This window comes from Stegostoma tigrinum, chromosome 36 (assembly GCF_030684315.1).
Source record: "Stegostoma tigrinum isolate sSteTig4 chromosome 36, sSteTig4.hap1, whole genome shotgun sequence".
NCBI classification, from domain to species: domain Eukaryota; kingdom Metazoa; phylum Chordata; class Chondrichthyes; order Orectolobiformes; family Stegostomatidae; genus Stegostoma; species Stegostoma tigrinum.
Window position 1 is genome coordinate 24,638,941 of NC_081389.1, and position 20,100 is coordinate 24,659,040.

The 20,100-nt window shown below is 51.1% G+C and overlaps 1 protein-coding gene across 10 annotated transcripts in view; it reads left to right on the forward strand.

Moving 5' to 3' along the window:
- The window catches only part of LOC125446913 (leucine-rich repeat and immunoglobulin-like domain-containing nogo receptor-interacting protein 1), a 527,574-nt gene that overhangs the window by 169,508 nt on the left and 337,966 nt on the right, over nt 1-20,100 (forward strand). For 7 of the 10 annotated variants that reach the window (XM_059640147.1, XM_059640151.1, XM_059640148.1 and 4 more), the window contains one exon: nt 5,626-5,687. The gene's annotated coding sequence lies outside the window, so the exon portion shown is untranslated. Of the gene's footprint in view, nt 1-5,625; nt 5,688-15,271; nt 15,393-20,100 lie in introns of all 10 variants that reach the window. The other 3 variants (XM_059640152.1, XM_059640156.1, XM_059640153.1) reach the window with 2 other exon arrangements.

Genomic DNA, 20,100 nt, shown 5'->3' on the forward strand with positions numbered 1-20,100 from the left:
GTGTGCTGCAGTGGAAAAGCCTGGGGTTAGTACTGCCACCTCCTGGCTACCTGTTAGCACTGCAGCAGCTATTCCAGGTTGAATTATCTATAAAGACACTGGGGCATTTTCATCCTGGGACGGAGGGCAGGGGGAGCTGGGAGCTGGGCCATCCGCTGGGAATCCCCGCAACGTGCGGTTTTCTCTGCCCCAAAAACTGAGGGCAAACTAACAGTCGGAGTCTGGATGACTCATCATTAGAGCTGAACACGATCTTGCTCTCCAAGACAACAAAATGTGAGGCTGGATGAACACAGCAGGCCAAGCAGCATCTCAGGAGCACAAAAGCTGACGTTTCGGGCCTAGACCCTTCATCAGAGAGGGGGATGGGGTGAGGGTACTGGAATGAATAGGGAGAGAGGGGGAGGCGGACCGAAGATGGAGAGTAAAGAAGATAGGTGGAGAGAGTATAGGTGGGGAGGTAGGGAGGGGATAGGTCAGTCCAGGGAAGACGGACAGGTCAAGGAGGTGGGATGAGGTTAGTAGGTAGATGGGGGTGCGGCTTGGGGTGGGAGGAAGGGATGGGTGAGAGGAAGAACAGGTTAGGGAGGCAGAGACAGGTTGGACTGGTTTTGGGATGCAGTGGGTGGAGTGGAGGAGCTGGGCTGGTTGTGTGGTGCAGTGGGGGGAGGGGACGCACTGGGCTGGTTTAGGGATGCAGTTGGGGAAGGGGAGATTTTGAAACTGGTGAAGTCCACATTGATACCATTAGGCTGCAGGGTTCCCAGGCGGAATATGAGTTGCTGTTCCTGCAACCTTCGGGTGGCATCATTATGGCACTGCAGGAGGCCCATGATGGACATGTCATCTAAAGAATGGGAGGAGGAGTGGAAATGGTTTGCGACTGGGAGGTGCAGTTGTTTGTTGCGAACTGAGCGGAGGTGTTCTGCAAAGCGGTCTCCAAGCCTCCGCTTGGTTTCCCCAATGTAGAGGAAGCCACACCGGGTACAGTGGATGCAGTATACCACATTGGCAGATGTGCAGGTGAACCTCTGCTTAATGTGGAATGTCATCTTGGGGCCTGGGATAGGTGTGAGGGGGGAGGTGTGGGGGCAAGTGTAGCATTTCCTGCGGTTGCAGGGGAAGGTGCCGGGTGTGGTGGGGTTGGAGGGCAGTGTGGAGCGAACAAGGGAGTCACAGAGAGAGTGGTCTCTCCGGAAAGCAGACAGGGGTGGGGATGGAAAAATGTCTTGGGTGGTGGGGTCGGATTGTAAATGGCGAAAGTGTCGGAGGATGATGCATTGTATCCGGAGGTTGGTAGGGTGGTGTGTGAGAACGAGGGGGATCCTCTTTGGGCGGTTGTGGCGGGGGCGGGGTGTGAGGGATGTGTTGCGGGAAATACGGGAGATGCGGTCAAGGGCGTTCTCGATCACTGTGGGGGGAAAGTTGCGGTCCTTAAAGAACTTGGACATCTGGGATGTGCGGGAGTGGAATGTCTTGTCGTGGGAACAGATGCGGCGGAGGCGGAGGAATTGGGAATAGGGGATGGAATTTTTGCAGGAGGGTGGGTGGGAGGAGATGTATTCTAGGTAGCTGTGGGAGTTGGTGGGCTTGAAATGGACATCAGTTACAAGCTGGTTGCCTGAGATGGAGACTGAGAGGTCCAGGAAGGTGAGGGATGTGCTGGAGATGGCCCAGGTGAACTGAAGGTTGGGGTGGAAGGTGTTGGTGAAGTGGATGAACTGTTCGAGCTCCTCTGGGAAGCAAGAGGCGGCGCTGATACAGTCATCAATGTAACGGAGGACGAGGTGGGGTTTGGGGCCTGTGTAGGTGTGGAAGAGGGACTGTTCCACGTAACCTACAAAGAGGCAGGCATAGCTGGGGCCCATGCGGGTGCCCATGGCCACCCCCTTAGCCTGTAGGAAGTTCCCATTATCTCTCACGAACTTGCTCTCGCTGTGTTTGCCGATGCTGCTCGAGTTGTAGTCAGTCCCAGTACACTTTGTTTTCTGTAGATTCCAGCATCTGCAGGAATTTGCTCCAACAACTGAGGGCTTTTCCACATGTGCTAAACCTCCAATAAAGACTTAGCACAAGCTGTCTTTGTGCTCTTCACCCTGGCAGGGTCCCCCCGAACCCCCCACCACCACCTCACTCCAGGGACTGGCCTCTGATGGGCGACAGTCAAAGGTCACCCCATCCTTGCCTCAGTGGTTTGCCTTTCACCTGTGACCTTTTGTCGGTGGTTGCTCACGCAAGGGGCATCACAATGTTCACATAGCACTATGCTAACCACCAGGGAACTGAGCTCTCTGCTCCACAAGACACCCACTGACCTCCATGCAGAGAGGCCAGAGGGGTAAGGTGTCCCTGAGCCTGGTTCGTACACGGTCGAGACACAAGCACCGCTCTGTGTACAATGTTCTGTCCCTGTGTGTGCAGATGATAGAGCGGTGTAACTAAGTGAGAAAGTGATGATTCTTATACAGTCCTTTTAATACTTAATTACAGTCAGAGACCTTTCACCCCATTCTGCCTGTGCTGACTCTCTACAGGATTGATTCACCGAGTCCCACTCCCCCACTTTCTCCCCAGCGCCCAGCTCGTCCCTCCTTTTCACAGAATTCTCCAATTCCTTTCTGAAAGCTTTGATGAGCCGTCCTCCCCCCCCCCACACTCTCAGGCAGTACACTCCAGGCCCTAATCACTCGAGTGAACCTGCCCCAAACCCCCACATCAAGGGGCCCGAGCAAAACTGGTATCAATGAGGATTGGGGGAAAGCTGGTTGGAGGCTACCTGGCAAATGGGACGGTGGCTGTGGTTCTCGGGAGGCCATCATCTCAGCCCCAGGATATCTCTGCAGGAGTTCCTCAGGGTAGTGACCTGGACCCAACCATCTTCTGCTCCTTCATCAACGCCCTTCCTCCGTTATGGCTCAGTAGATCTGTGGTTAATACTGCAGCCTCACAGCACTAGGGGTCAATTTCACCCTCAGGCGACTGACTGTGTGGAGTTTGCACATTCTCCCCGTGTCTGCGTGGGTTTGCTCCGGGTGCTCCGGTTTCCTCCCAAAGTCCAAAGATGTGCAGGCTGAGGTGGACTGGCCATGCTAAATTGCCCGCAGTGCCCAGCAATGTGCAGGCTGTGTGGGTTAGCCATGGTTAAAAACTCCAAGTGAGGCTAAGGGGATGGAACGGTGGTCTAGGTAGGATGCACTTCAGACGGTTGGTAGAGACCTGATGGGCCGAATGGCCTCTATCTGCACTGTTGGAATTGCCATTCTTCTTGTAGAATCTGAACTGCACTAGCCACAGAGAGATACTACAAGTCAGGAGTGGGATGAAACACTCCCCACTTGCCTGGATGGGTGCAGCCCCAACAACACTCAAGAAGCTTGACACCATCCAGGACAAAGCAGCCGCTTGATTGGCACCACATCCACAAACATCACACTCCCCCCACCCCTGACACTCAGTAGCAGCAGTGCGTACTATCGACAAGATGCACTGCAGAAAATCAGCAAAGTTCCTCAAACAGCACCTTTCAAACCCATGACCACTTCCATCCAGAAGGACAAGGGCAGCAGATACATGGAACACCATCCCCTGCAAGCTCCCGTCCAAGCCACCCACCATCCTGACTTGGAAATATATCCCCGTTCCCTCACTGTCGCTGGGTTGAAATCCTGGAATCCTCTCTCCAATAAGACTGTGGGTGAACCTGCAGCAGGAGGAATGCAGCAGTTCAAGAACGCAGCTCACCCCCACCTTCTCAAGGGGCAACCAGGGTCAGGCCATAAAATGCTGGTCCTGCCTGCTCTGCCTTATGTCCCATGAGTAAATTTTAAAAATACTTTAAATCTATGTCCTCTTGTTCTCCATTTTTTCATGAATGGGACATGTGTATGTACACATGAGCATGTACATACACGCATATACACGCACACACATAGACACACACATGTGCGTGTATATACACACACATAGACACACAGGTGCATGTACATGCACACACATACATATACACACATAGACACACACATGCACACACACACATACACACACATAGACACACAGGTGCATGTACATACACACACATACATGTACACACAGACACACACATGTGCGTGCACATACACACATAAACGCACACACAGACACACACGAGCATGTACATACACACACATATATGCACACACATAGACACACGGGTGCATGTACATACACACACATATATGCACACACATAGACACACAGGTGCATGTACATACACACACATACATAGACACACATAGACACACACACATACACACACACAGACACACAGGTGCATGTACATACACACACATACATGTACACACAGACACACATGTGCGTGCACATACACACATAAACGCACACACATAGACACACACGAGCATGTACATACACACACATATATGCACACACATAGACACACAGGTGCATGTACATACACACACATACATAGACACACGTAGACACACACATGCACACACACACATACACACACACAGACACACAGGTGCATGTACATACACACACATACATGTACACACAGACACACACATGTGCGTGCACATACACACATAAACGCACACACATAGACACACACGAGCATGTACATACACACACATATATGCACACACATAGACACACAGGTGCATGTACATACACACATACATGTACACACATAGACACAGATATGTGCGTGTACATACACACGCATACACGCACACACATAGACACACACAGGTGCGTGTATATACACACACATAGACACACACATGCGTGTACATACACACATGCACACACATAGACACACACACGAGCATGTACATGCACACACATACACACACATGTACATGCACACATACACACACACAGGTGTGTGTACATACACACACATAGACACACGCATATACGCACACGTGCATGTACATACACACAGATGCACGCACACACATAGACACACACAGGTGCATGTACATACACACATATACAGGTACGTTCGCACACGCACGTGTGCAGATACACATGTACACATTGCACATACACATGTATACAGACACCCACACACATACAGACACATATATGCATACATTCAGACACACATACAGGCATATACACGCAAATACAGACACATATGCATATATGTGTACACATGTTTGGCTAAATGCTATGTGTAGCATCCTTGGGTTCTAATGACCTATTTCTTTTCTAAGCTGCACTAATGATGTTGTATTAGCTTTGAAGAGAATGAGAAACCTGGTGAGTTTGTCCACAGACAGTGCTGTGAACTCCAGACACAATCAATTTCACTGTGTAATTAGGTTTCCCAGCTATTAATGATGACTGTTGTTAGCTTTGATTAAAGCAAGGACTGATGTAAGGAATAATGTGACTTTTTCTTGCCTGTACTTTGAAGTGATTATTGGTAATGAATAGCAATAAAGCTGGGCAAGCCCCTTCGAGATTCTTGCAAGATGAACTGTCAATCCCTGTTGTAAGAATCCTGAAACAATCAGAATGGAACTGAGTCGCAGGAACTGTTACTGATGTGTTCTGCAAAACGCAAGTTTAATTCAACCTGTTGATCTAAAGCATTGTCTATCGTCTCTGTTTTAGGAATCAGCGACTGTGTGAAGCTCTGACACAGTGACTGAAGGGACTGAGGAAGCTGTTAACTGGTAAGAATGGCAAACTTCCTTCATTGAGGAATTTTCACACTGCTTTTTCTTTCCCAACACTCTCAGGTTTTAAAAGGTTTAAGATCAGGGCAGAGGGTTCTGGGTTTCATTTGCTCTGGTGGTCACTTTTGGGGTGTTTTTCTGCATCTTTGTAACGGTGCTCTCGAGTAGAAAGTGGAATCTGTAGAAAAGAAAGATTAACGTAAAGCAAGCTTCTGTTTGGCTGTTTTATATCCCTGCTCTACCCATGTGCCTGTTGCCCCCAAGATCATCCCCATCTACAGAAACTGTGGTGACAGTGTGCTGAACCCAACATGTTAGAAAAGGTAGGAACAGTCTGGGGGAAGGTAAAATTTTGGACATGTTTGTGTGTTAGGAGCAGCAAAATCAATGGAAGCCTTTGTTGGCTCACAACAAGTTTGCAGTTTTGCAAAGCTGGTTGCCAGGGGAAGCAAATCAATGACCATCAGAGACAGGAGATTGCATTTAAGAGGTTTTATCCCAAACTGAGAGGACAACAAGAATATTCCTGGCAAAAGAGAGTGAGGAGAAATGCGGGCAGTGACAGGGAAAGATTTCAATCCGAGCTGGAGAAAAAAAGCAGAAAAAGATTCCAAACTCTGTAGAAGGAATGAAATGTATTAACTCCCTGGGGTGGGGTTTGGGTGAAGGGGGAAAGGCAGAACAAGGAGTGGGGGTGGGGGTGCAGGAAGGGGACATGTGGGTGTGGGAACCAGGAGGGCAGTCAGAGAAACAGAGAGAGGCTGGGACAAGGAGAGAGAGATGTGAAGCTTTTGATATCAAAGTATTTCAGATTATTCTCTGATGAAGGGTCTAGGCCCGAAACGTCAGCTTTCCTGCTCCTCTGATGCTGCTTGGCCTGCTGTGTTCATCCAGCTCTACACCATGTTACCTCAGATTCTCCAGCATCTGCAGTTCCTACTGACTCTGTTTCAGGTTATTAATTGTAATTGAGTGTAAACTCCAGAGTTGATGTTGCACAATTTTGAAAGGATTTGCAGATGTAACATGCTGACAGTATTTTTGGAAAGGGATTGTGTCTGTTTGTCTGTGTGTGTGTGTCTGTGTGTGTGTGTGTGTGTATGTGTGAGTGTGAGTGTGTGGGTGTGGGTGTGGGAGTGTGTGTGTCCGTGTGTGTGTGTCTGTGTGTGTGTGTGTGTGTCTGTGTGTGTGTGTGTCAGTGTGTGTGTGTGTCAGTGTGTGTGTCAGTGTGTGTGTCAGTGTGTGTGTGTGTCAGTGTGTCTGTGTGTGTGTGTGTCTGCCTGTCTGTGTCTGTGTCTGTGTGTGTCTGCGTCTGTGTGTGTGTGTGTGTCAGCGTGTGGGTGTGTGTGTGTGTCTGTCTGTCTGTGTCTGTGTGTGTGTGTGTGTGTCAGCGTGTGGGTGTGTGTGTGTGTGTGTGTGTGTGTGTGTGTGTGTGTGTGTGTGTGTGTGTGTGTGTCTGTGTCTGTGTCTGTGTCTGTGTGTAAGTATTTTTAAGCAGCCCTGCATGAGTGACTGACCGGGAGTTGTGCTGAGGTGTGTTTAAGTTTGATGTAAGCTCAGGATTGTGTTTGTAACAGTGAGCTGGAAGTGGAAGATCTGCTGCTGTGTGTTGGTGTGTTATTTCAGCTTTTCCTGACAGCGAGGTACAAGAGTAATGCAGGCTGTGATGAGTGATCAATGTGTGTAGACACCAATCACAAGTCCTCACCCACCTCCCCATTTACAATCCCATAGCCAGGCTCAGGACCTGAATGTGCAATGTTGATAAAATGGGAAGCATTTCCCACATGAGGAACCCCTCTGAATGTGATCTGACTGAGTTGGCAGGTGAGCCTGATTTACAAAAAGGGACAACCTCCTCACAGAACAACATTTGTCAAGCAGAGCTTTCACTCACTACATTGCGGACCTGAGCTCATTGCATTGTTTGGCCAAGATGCTGTTGTGATTTCCCCAAAACCTTCCTCCATCCCTCAGTCCTTTTGTTCTCTCACTCTCTCTCTTTCTCTCTCACACTGCACTCCCATCTTTCTTCCCCTCCCTTCCCTCCCATTTTATGCTCCCAGTTGTCTCGTCCCATCCCTCAGTCGCCAGTCTCGCCGATTACCTAACTCACCCTCCAACTCCACTCCCTCTCTGTACACACACCCACCTCCCACCTCCCACATCTCCATCTCTGTCTCCCTATTCCACCCACACTCCCTCCACCCCATCCACACCCACACTCCCTCCACCCCATCCACACCCACACTCCCTCCCCCCCATCCGCACCCACACTCCCCGCCCCCCATCCGCACCCACACTCCCCGCCCCCCATCCGCACCCACACTCCCCGCCCCCCATCCGCACCCACACTCCCTCCCCCCCATCCGCACCCACACTCCCCGCCCCCCATCCGCACCCACACTCCCTCCCCCCCATCCGCACCCACACTCCCCGCCCCCCATCCGCACCCACACTCCCCGCCCCCCATCCACACCCACACTCCCTCCACCCCATCCACACCCACACTCCCTCCCCCCCCATCCCCACCCACGCTCCCCGCCCCCCATCCACACCCACACTCCCTCCACCCCATCCACACCCACACTCCCTCCCCCCCCATCCGCACCCACACTCCCCGCCCCCCATCCGCACCCACACTCCCCGCCCCCCATCCGCACCCACACTCCCCGCCCCCCATCCGCACCCACACTCCCCGCCCCCCATCCGCACCCACACTCCCTCCCCCCCATCCGCACCCACACTCCCTCCCCCCCCATCCACACCCACACTCCCACACACCCTCCACCCCATCCACACCCACACACCCTCCACCCCATCCACACCCACACACCCTCCACCCCATCCACACCCACACTCCCTCCCCCCCCCCATCCACACCCACACTCCCTGCCCCAGATCCACACCCACACTCCCTCCCTTCCCCATCCACACCCACACTCCCTTCCCCATCCACACCCACACTCCCTTCCCCATCCACACCCACACACCCTCCCCCTCCATCAACACACACACTCCCTCCACTCCATCCACACCCACACTCCCTTCCCCATCCACACCCACACACCCTCCCCCTCCATCCACACCCACACTCCCTTCCCCATCCACACCCACACTCCCTTCCCCATCCACACCCACACTCCCTTCCCCATCCACACCCACACACCCTCCCCCTCCATCAACACACACACTCCCTCCACTCCATCCACACCCACACTCCCTTCCCCATCCACAACCACACACACTCCCCCTCCAACCACACCCGCACTCCCTTCCCCATCCACACCCACACTCCCTGCCCCCCATCCACACCCACACTCCCTTCCCCATCCACACCCACACTCCCTCCCCTCCATCCACACCCACACTCCCTCCCCCCCATCCACACCCACACTCCCTCCCCCCCACCCACACCCACGCTCCCTTCCCCGTCCACACCAACGCTCCCTTCCCCGTCCACACCCACACTCCCTCCAGCCATCCACACCCACACTCCCATCCCCATTCACACCCACACACCCTCCCCCTCCAACCACACCCGCGCTCCCTTCCCCATCCACACCCACACTCCCTGCCCCCCATCCACACCCACACTCCCTGCCCCCCATCCACACCCACACTCCCTTCCCCATCCACAACCACACACCCTCCCCCTCCACCCACACCCACGCTCCCTTCCCCGTCCACACCCACACTCCCTCCAGCCATCCACACCCACACTCCCATCCCCATTCACACCCACACACCCTTCCCCCAACCACACCCACGCTCCCTTCCCCATCCACACCCACACACCCTCCCCCTCCATCCACACCCACGCTCCCTTCCCCATCAACATCCACACTCCCTCCCCTCCAATCAGACCTACACTCCCTATCCCCATCCACACCCACTCTCCCTCCCCTCCATCCAGACCTACACTCCCTACCCCCATCCACACCCACACTCCCTTGCCCGTCCACACCCATGCTCCACCCCCATCCACACCCACACTCCCTCCCCTCCATCCAGACCTACACTCCCTACCCCCATCCACCCGCACACTCGCCCCCCATCCAAACCCATGCTCCCTCCCATCCACATCCACACTCCACGCCCCCCCACCACCGCTACCCCCCCCATCCACACCCACACTCCCTCCCCCCCATCCACACCCACACTCCCTCCCCCCCATCCACACCCACACTCCCTCCCCCCCATCCACACCCACACTCCCTCCACCCCATCCACACCCACACTCCCTGCCCCCCATCCACACCCACACTCCCTGCCCCCCATCCACACCCACGGTCCCTTCCCCATCCACAACCACACACCCTCCCCCTCCACCCACACCCACCCTCCCTTCCCCGTCCACACCCACCCTCCCTTCCCCATCCACACCCACACTCCCTTCCCCGTCCACACCCACACTCCCTCCAGCCATCCACACCCACGCTCCCTTCCCCATCCACAACCACACACCCTCCCCCTCCAACCACACCCGCGCTCCCTTCCCCATCCACATCCACACTCCCTCCCCCCCCATCCACACCCACACTCCCTCCCCCCCCATCCACACCCACACTCCCTCCCCCCCATCCACACCCACGCTCCCTTCCCCCAACCACACCCACGCTCCCTTCCCCATCCACACCCACACACCCTCCCCCTCCATCCACACCCACACTCCCTCCACCCCATCCACACCCACGCTCACTTCCCCATCCGCACCCACACTCCCTTCCCCATCCACAACCACACACCCTCCCCCTCCATCCACACCCAGGCTCCCTTCCCCATCCACACCCACACTCCCTCCCCTCCATCCATACCCACACTCCCACCCCCCCATCCACACCCACACTCCCTCCCCCCCATCCACACCCACACTCCCTCCCCCCCATCCACACCCACACTCCCTCCCCCCCATCCACACCCACACTCCCTCCCCCCCATCCACACCCACACTCCCTCCCCCCCATCCACACCCACACTCCCTCCCCCCCATCCACACCCACACTCCCTCCACCCCATCCACACCCACACTCCCTCCCCCCCATCCATACCCACGCTCCCTTCCCCGTCCACACCCACGCTCCCTTCCCCGTCCACACCCACGCTCCCTTCCCCGTCCACACCCACGCTCCCTTCCCCGTCCACACCCCCTTCCCCGTCCACACCCCCTTCCCCGTCCACACCCACACTCCCTCCAGCCATCCACACCCACACTCTCATCCCCATTCACACCCACACACCCTCCCCCTCCAACCACACCCGCGCTCCCTTCCCCATCCACACCCACACTCCCTGCCCCCCATCCACACCCACACTCCCTTTCCCCATCCACACCCATTCACCCTCCCCCTCCATCCACACCCACGCTCCCTTCCCCATCGACACCCACACTCCCTCCCCTGCAATCAGACCTACACTCCCTATCCCTATCCACACCCACTCTCCCTCCCCTCCATCCAGACCTACACTCCCTACCCCCATCCACACCCACACTCCCTTGCCCATCCACACCCACACTTCCTCTCTCCATCCACACCCATGCTCCACCCCCATCCACACCCACACTCCCTCCCCTCCATCCAGACCTACACTCCCTACCCCCATCCACCCGCACACTCGCCCCCCCATCCAACCCCATGCTCCCTCCCATCTACATCCACACTCCACGCCCCCCCACCACTGCTACCCCCCCCCCCCACCCCCCCATCCGCACCCCCACTGCCCCTCCACAGCAGGTCCCTCTCATGCCTGTTCAGTGTCCTATCATCAGTTGATTAAGGAAGAAACTAAAGTTAGTTTTTACTGAGATAACAAGGTGTGGAGCTGGAGGAACACAGCAGGCCAGGCAGCACACAGGAGCAGGAAAGCTGACGCTTCGGGCCTAGGCCCTCTTAGATTTGTTCACAGGTCAATTCTTTCCAACTGTATAACTCCAAACCACATTGTCCACATATCAATGACTCTGCAAATGTGCTGAACTTGCCATTTAATTAATGCCCTCCATCTCTGTGTAATTAATCTTAAATGATACAATGAACCATGGGTCTCTCCATTTAGTCCTCACTCTGTTAGCCCATCAATCAGCGAAACCCAGGCCACCTCCCTCACTGCCAGCTGACTGTCTCTTACCTAGCCCACGCTTCCTTCTTATCCTCTTCCATATCTCACACTACGATTTGCTCACCTTCTCTCCATCTCCCCGTCCCACCTCTTCTCTCTATCACATCCATCTCTATTCCTCACCCCACCATGGCTTCACCCACTCTTCCTCATGTCCTTGGAAATGCTGTGGATTCTTTGGGAATGTTGCTGCCCCTTTAAGTTTCTAGCCTCAGGATGCACAAAATGAACATTCTCTAAGGCCAAACCTTAAAGCTCATCCAAACACTTCATTTCCAAATTCCTGGAACCCTTGCGTCAGTGTGAATCCCAATAGGAGACAAATATTCTCGGATGTCTCAGGATTACTTGGATGAATCTTGTCTTACAGTGTTGGAAACAACAGGGTTTGATGATTGGGCTCAGTGACGCAGTCTCTAAGGGATCTGTAACCTCACCAGTGAATGCCCTGTAAAGGAAATCTCACAGTTTCACAGGCAGAGGCCACTCAGTCTGCAGTGAGCCACCTGAATCTGTTGAAAGATGGTAACAAAGGAGCCATTCTGATTTAAACAAGGGATCACACGGAATTTAGCTCCGCTCAGTTTACTTTCAATTTGAGTCATTGAGCAGAGTTGGCTTTTACAGGCTTATAACTTGAAAGGGGAACTGAGGGGGGAGATTATCAGAGAATGTGGGGTTATGTGTAACAGCATTGAAACTAATCCGCTAGACTGTCTGTTTACACCCAGCCCCATCAGTGTTTGATGGCAGCATTCCCAAAGCACTGTCCCTGATTTCATTGCACTCTGAGCAATGTTCGGTATTCCCCATATTAAAGCTGGCAGAACAGGAATGACCTTTTTCAGTTTGAGCCCTAGTTGAAATCTCACACTGAAACCGTTTGCTGGCTGTTTGATCATTTATTAATGTTTGTCAGTTGTTCCTGCTTGAATTAATGAATCAACACCCTTTATCCCAAAGATCAAGCCACCGCTCCATCCATCCCACAATCTATGGACCTAGCTATCTCTGTCTCCATCTGCACCAAACTGAATCCTCCTCCTCTTCAAGGTTTCTGACAGAGAGAGCTGTGAGCGGGTTGGCTGGGATTTTTTTCTGTTTGATTCCTGGTTAGCCTCCCGCTGAAAAGCTGTTCTTGCAGCCTGGCTCATTAAAGAGTCTGTAAGCGCACTGCATTATTGTGAAGCTGACTTTCTCTGTTACATCTCATAAAATCGCTTGTATTAATCCTCCCACAGTCCAAAGATGTGCAGGCTAGGTGGAGTGGCCACGCTAAATTGCCCAGAGTATTCAGGGATGTGTGAGTTGTAGGGGGATGGGTCTGGGTGGGATGCTGTAAGGGGCAGTGTGGACTTGTCGGGCCGAAGGGCCTGTTTCCACACTGTAGGGAATCTAATCTAATCTAATCAACTGCCCTGTCTGCTGTTAAAACAAAAGTAACAAGAGGTTTCCTTTCGCTGCCTCCCACACTGTGCAACATTTGTCATCAGGAGCTTACTAAAACAGATTATCCAGACTTCATCGCACTGGTGTTAGTGGGCTCTTGCTGTGCATAAATGAGCTCTGAGATGTTGCGAGGGTTTGGGTGTGTTATGGAGATGTGTCTGTGTTGGGGATAGAAATGTGAGGATCTTGCATGGGAGGTCATCAGTTGCAGTGGGTCTAGTCATAAATATACCCTCGCACACACATACCCACACACATACCCACATATACACACACACACACCCCACACACACACATACCCACCCACCAACACCCACACCCCACACTCATACACAGATGCCCCCCACGCACACATGCCCCACTCACACGCCAGCCCACCCACCCACAAGACCCCACCCACCCCACACATGCTCCACCACCCCTCCCAACACACACACACACACACACACACACACACACACACACACACACACACACACACACACACACACAAACCCCCCCCAACACACACAACCCCACCCATCCACCACACACACACTTGCACATGTATAGATATCACAGAATAATTACAACTCACAGACACCATTCGGCCCATTGTGACGGCACTTGCTCTCTGACCATTTTATCTGAGTGCTAATCTCCCATCTTTTTCCTAGAACCTGGTACATTGTTTCTGTATAAATATTTAACCATGTCCTTTTGAATGCCTTAATTGAACTTACTTTGTGCAAACGTTTAGGGAGTGCATTCCAGACCCTAACTACTCACTGCGTGGAAACGCATTTGCTTCTTTTGCAAACACTTTAAATCAATGCTTTCTGTTCTTGATCTGCTTACAATCAGGAACAGATTTCTCCTTATCCACTCTGTCCACGTCCCTGATGAGTTTCAAACTCTCTACCAAATCTCCTTTTAGTCTTCACCTCCCCAAGGAAAACAGTCCTAACTTCTCTAAACTTTCATCACCGTGTTCTCATTAACCTCCCCCACACTCAGATCTCCAATGCATCCACATCCATCCCATAGTGTGGCACCTGGGATTCTACACCATATTCCAGCTTATGTCTAACCAGCATCTTATGAATTCATTGTAATCTCCTCCTCTTAGACTCTGTGGCCCAATTTATGAACCCAAGAAAACTGTATGATTTACTGGCTGCTCTCTATCTATGTGACACCTTTAATGATCTATGCACATATACACCCCGGGTTTCTCTGCTCTTGCACACCTTTTAGAATGGTAGCCTTACATTATCCTGTTTATCCCTTTGTTCCAAATCTAGTGCCTCACATTTCTCCATAAAGAATGCCACTGGCCACCTCTCCAACCATCCACCAACTTCTCAATACCCTTGTGAAGTTCTACATTGTCCTCCTCGCAGTTTAGAATTCTTCCAAGTTCTGTGTTATCTGCAAATTGTCCCCTATACACCAAGATCTAGATCCATTATACACACCAGGATGTATTCCCTCAGCAGTGTTTTGTGTGGCACTGCATTAATTATCTTATGAACGTCTATGTAAACCACATCAACAGCATTCCCCTCCTCAGCCCTCTTTATCAACTCTTCAAACAAACTCCAGCAAGTTAAACACAATTGTCTCTTCAGAAGCACATGCCAGATTTCTGAATCAATCCAGACTTTTCCATGTGACAATTAATTCTATCCTGAATATACCTTTCTCCAAGTTTCCCCACTCTGAACTGAAATTGGGTGGTCTTGAATTGCTGAGCTGATATTTACAACCTTGTTTGCAATTCTCCAATCCTACAACATTATTCCTGAATCCAGAGAAGATTAATGATGATGGCTAACGCCTTTGCATTGTCCACTCTCACATCCTTCAATACATTTCATATCCACCTGCTGATATCCATCTTCCTGTACTCAACAGTGTAGAGTTTTTTACCACGGAGAGCTGTGGGGGTTGAGTCGATAAGTAGATTCAAAGCTGAGACAGACAGATTTTTAATCAGTAAGGGAATCAAAGACCGATTGTAATATTTCCAGATTTGCTGATGACACCAAACTGAGTGGGAAGACAAGTGTGAGGAGGAAGCTAGGAACCTTCAAGAGGATTTGGACAGACTTGGTGACTGGGCTGGAACATGACAGATGGAATACAATGTGAGTAAGTGTGAAGTTATTCACCTTGGTGGGAAGGACAGAAAGGCAGAATATTTCTTAAATGCCAAAAGATTGGAAAGTGCAGGAGCTCAAAAGGATCTGGGTGTCTTTATCCAAAAAAAATCACGGAATATCAGATACAAGTGCAGGAGCAGGTTGGGAATGTTGTAGGTTTTCATCACCAGAGGCTTTGAATGCAGAAAGCAGTCTGATTGTTGAAGTTGTGCAGAGTCTTAGTAAGATTTCAGCCGGAGTATTGTGGAGATTTGTGTTCCCCTTTTTTTGAGGAGGGATGTACTTACTACAGAGGGAATGCAGTAAAAGTGCACGAGAGGGTGGTGGGACTGTCAAGTGGCGAGACTGAAGTCTGTCATCTCCAGAGCTTTGAAGAATAAGGTGATCTGACTGGAACTGACTAACTTCGATCAGGTGTAACAGGGCAGATATAGACTGTACGTTTCTCCTGGATAGTAATTCCAGAACCAGGGGGCACTGCCTCACAATAACGGACAGTACATTCAACACTGAGGTGGGGACACATCTCTCCACTCAGAGGCTGGGAAATCTTTGGAACTGTTTGAGCCAGAGACTTTGGGATCAGTCATCAAGTCAGGAATTAATAGGATGCCAGAGACTGATCACAGTGGATCACTGGGATGATGATCAGTCATGGCCTAATAGAACGGTATAGCAGGTTTGATAGGCTGAATGGACTTCTCCTGTCCATTTGTTCCAACCTACAGTAATAAGCATCTGGAACATTTCCGATATGAAAAGATATTTTTAGTTGGTATCAGTTCCTGTTTAAAGTATAGGTGAAGTAGCACAGATACAAAATGGCTCTCATCAAATACTGTCCAGACCCTTTAATCTTCCAGCCTGTGGACTGAAGAGAAACAATTAGCAACTAAAAATCTACACGCCTGTGTGTAGACTACAGCGCACTGCAACTCTGACATCTGCTGTGTTTGAAGGGCATTCTGAAGTTCACTTTCTGCTGTTCCATCTGTTCTTTGTCACTGCCAGTGTGACGTTACTCTCTCTCTCTCTCTCTCTTGCTCTCTCTCTCTCTGTCTTTTCTCTCTCTTTTCTCTTTATCTCTTCTCTCTCCTCTCTCTCTCTTCCCCCCCTCTTTATTCTCTCTCTCTCTCTGCCTTCTCTCCCTTTGCTCAAGCCTTTCTCTCTCCGTCCTTCACCTCTCCATATCTCCTTCACCCTGTACCTCCCCCTTTCCCTCCCACTGTTGCCTTTCTGTGTGTGCATCTTCCTCCTGGCTCCCGCTTGCCGTTCTCAATGCTATAGTCTCCGTTGCCGGACGCTATCCCTGTTTCCTCTGACATTCCCGAAAACAGGCAGCTTTCTCTTGACAGATTCTGAATCAGTTGCAGCACCACAGCTAAGGCAGCGTCCCAGTGACACTGTTTGAATATTAAGATGGTGGCATTAATTTGCTGTAATTAATTTTAATGGGTACTCATTAATCTGCAGTGCCGTGGTTCCCAAGTGGAATTCTGCACATTTGTGTGGGTTATTGTGTTTCTTGGTAATATGCTGAGCAGGCTCAGAATCTCTATCCCTCATTAACCACAAATGAAGGGCAGGACAGGAGGCTATTCCAAAAAATATCACTGGGAAACAAGAAGAGAGAGCTGATCTTGCAAACACTGAGAAGATGCTGCTCCCAGAGAATTCCTCACATTGCCCCAACAGTGGGTTCATGTCTTTGGTAAGCCTCTTTTATCCTACAGCCATCTGATGTCTCTGCCTCCCTCCAATTCTGACCTCCCAGGTCTTCCTAGACTCCCATCGCTCCACCACTGGTCTTCAGCTGGCTGGGCCCTAAACTCTGGAATTCCCTCCCTCATCCCCTTTTCCTAATTTAAGTTCCTCTTTAAGACTGACCTTATTTGCTCACCTGGTCCTAATCTCTCCTTCTGTGGCTCACGATTGTTTCTGTCCATTCCTGCAAGGTACTTTGGGTCATTTTACTGTATTAAAGGTGCTGTATAAATGCTGTAAGTTCTCTTTGTTGGCAGAGGGGCACTGGCTGTACTTCATAAAGCAACCCCCGCCCCCCCCCTTCCCCCCCCCCCCCCTCCCCACCGCAGGAAACTCCTGGGGGCACTGGAAATCATCCTAAAGCAGGTTCAAGGAGGATAACCACCTCAAGAGACAGGGCACAGGGTAGGATTCCAGTTGGTCTCGGTAACCTTGGTTAGGAAGGTCAGCTGGTCAATGCAATGGGTAAGGAGCAAATCATTAATGTCCCAGTCTGACCGGTTGTGGGTGACAGAGAAATATGCGAGTGAGTAACAGGGAAGGGGCTGACTGTGCCCAAAGGCTAGATACACAGTTGGAGGGTGAAGTTAGAGGTTAGACAGATAGGAATGAAAGGATGGATTGATGTTATAGATATTGGGAAGTTTTTTTTTCAGCCTGAAAAGAAGATGGAGGTAGATTTAACAGTAACTTTTGAAAGAAGGTTGGATAAAGACTCAAGAAGAAAACATTCATGGAGAAACAGGGAAAATGTGGGATTAATTGTACAAATCATTTAGAGACCCAGGAGATCCAGAATCCCTGCCTCTGAGCCTGAGGCTCTGTGTTGAAATACTGCGCTCGGACTTGTTCGCTGAGGAAGGTGTGTACAGAGCGCAGCTGAACATCAAATAGTGAATCCTCCGAACAGACCCCAATAGTTGCCAGTGAGAGTGGGAAGGATGCCTGGTTATTGTACCCTTGCTGTCCTTAACTCTCTTAGGACGACATGCAGCTAAAGGTATCTGATTCACAGAGAGATCTGTATCCGACAGCTACAGTCCCAATGGGCTGAATGGCCTCACATACTGTATTGCTCTATGTTTCTGGTTTGTGTTGGTGTCGAGCCTGGAGAGAACACCTTTCTGCTTCTGCTAATCTCACAGATTAGACATATTAACACAAACAAATGCAAACAAATGCGGGCTCAGTGCTGCGTGAATTTTAATTTAATTTTTCCCAAGCAGTTTTTCCCAACGATATTGTCAGTGTTTAATGGTTTGCAGATTGTTGAGGAGGAGAACCTGCCATTGCTTTTACTCTGTGTGTAATTGTGTCGTGTGTGCGGGTAAGTTAACCTAACGAGAGTGGAGAAATTAATCACCTTGTCAGACTGAGGTGGGAACTCGGGGAAAGAAAACCAACAACATGTTCCTCCAGAATTATCAATCACAATCACGTTTTGCATCTTTATCCTTGTATGAGAATTCATCAGTAAATTCCTCCCCTGGAATATTTCTCATCACGCGCTGGAGCTGGAGTGAGGGATGGATTGGCAGTGAAATGTCAGTCCAATTGTTTTATAATTCAGAAGGACCCCTTCGGCCCAGAGTACCTGTTCTGGCTCTTTGAAACAGCATTCCAATTGGTTCCACTGTCCCCATTCCCATCCACTCTCACTCGTCCTCCATCAAATAGCCCCCTCACCATCTGTTTAGAATCAGTGGAGGAAATCTGTTGCACCCCTACCCAGCTGCCACTTCCTGTTCACTCCCATCCTGCCATCCATTCGTACAATCAGAGAGCTGCAACAGCTAAGACTGAGATTGATAGGGTTTTTTTGTTTCTGACTAGCAAATGCTACAGAACAAGAAAAGCTGTCTCTGTACAAATTAGCTATCATCAAAATGGATGGATGGAGCAAACTTGAGGACTGAATGTCATCCTCCTGCTTTCTGCTATCCTGTGCCCTGCTCAGGCATTAGTTCCAGCATCACAGTCTGAATCTGACCTCACCTACAGGCTGAAACAAAGCTTGAAGACTGATGGATGCTAGAAATCAGAAACAAAAGCAAATCTCCAGCGATCCTTTCTCAGAACTCGACCCAAAACGTTAACTCTGAAGCCCAGACACCCAGGCATTATCCAAACACCTCATATTTATTCAAAGTTAACATCATCCTCATCAGCCTGTTGACCCAGTTGATCAAGTTTATAATTTTAGATAACCTTCTTCTCAGTCCACGAGGCCATCAATCTTGGTGACATCTACAAACTTACTTACATTGACTCCTAAACTCTCAGGTGCTGCCAGATCTGCGGAACTCATCTCCCAGTTTCTGGTTTTGTTTTAAACACAAGTTGACTAGAGACCAGACACCCAGGCACGTGCAGAGACTAGAGACCAGACACCCACAACGTGCAGAGACTAGAGATCAGACACCCAGGCTCGTGCAGAGACTAGAGACCAGACACCCAGGCACGTGCAGAGGCTAGAGACCAGACACCCAGGCACGTGCAGAGACTAGAGACCAGACACCCAGGCACGTGCAGACACTAGAGACCAGACACCCAGGCACGTGCAGAGGCTAGAGACCAGACACCCAGGCACGTGCAGAGACTAGAGACCAGACACCCAGGCACGTGCAGAGACTAGAGACCAGACACGCACAACGTGCAGAGGCTAGAGACCAGACACCCAGGCACGTGCAGAGGCTAGAGACCAGACACCCAGGCACGTGCAGAGGCTAGAGACCAGACACCCAGGCACGTGCAGAGGCTAGAGACCAGACACCCAGGCACGTGCAGAGGCTAGAGACCAGACACCCAGGCACGTGCAAAGGCTAGAGACCAGACACCCAGGCACGTGCAGAGACTAGAGACCAGACACCCACAACGTGCAGAGACTAGAGACCAGACACCCAGGCTCGTGCAGAGACTAGAGACCAGACACC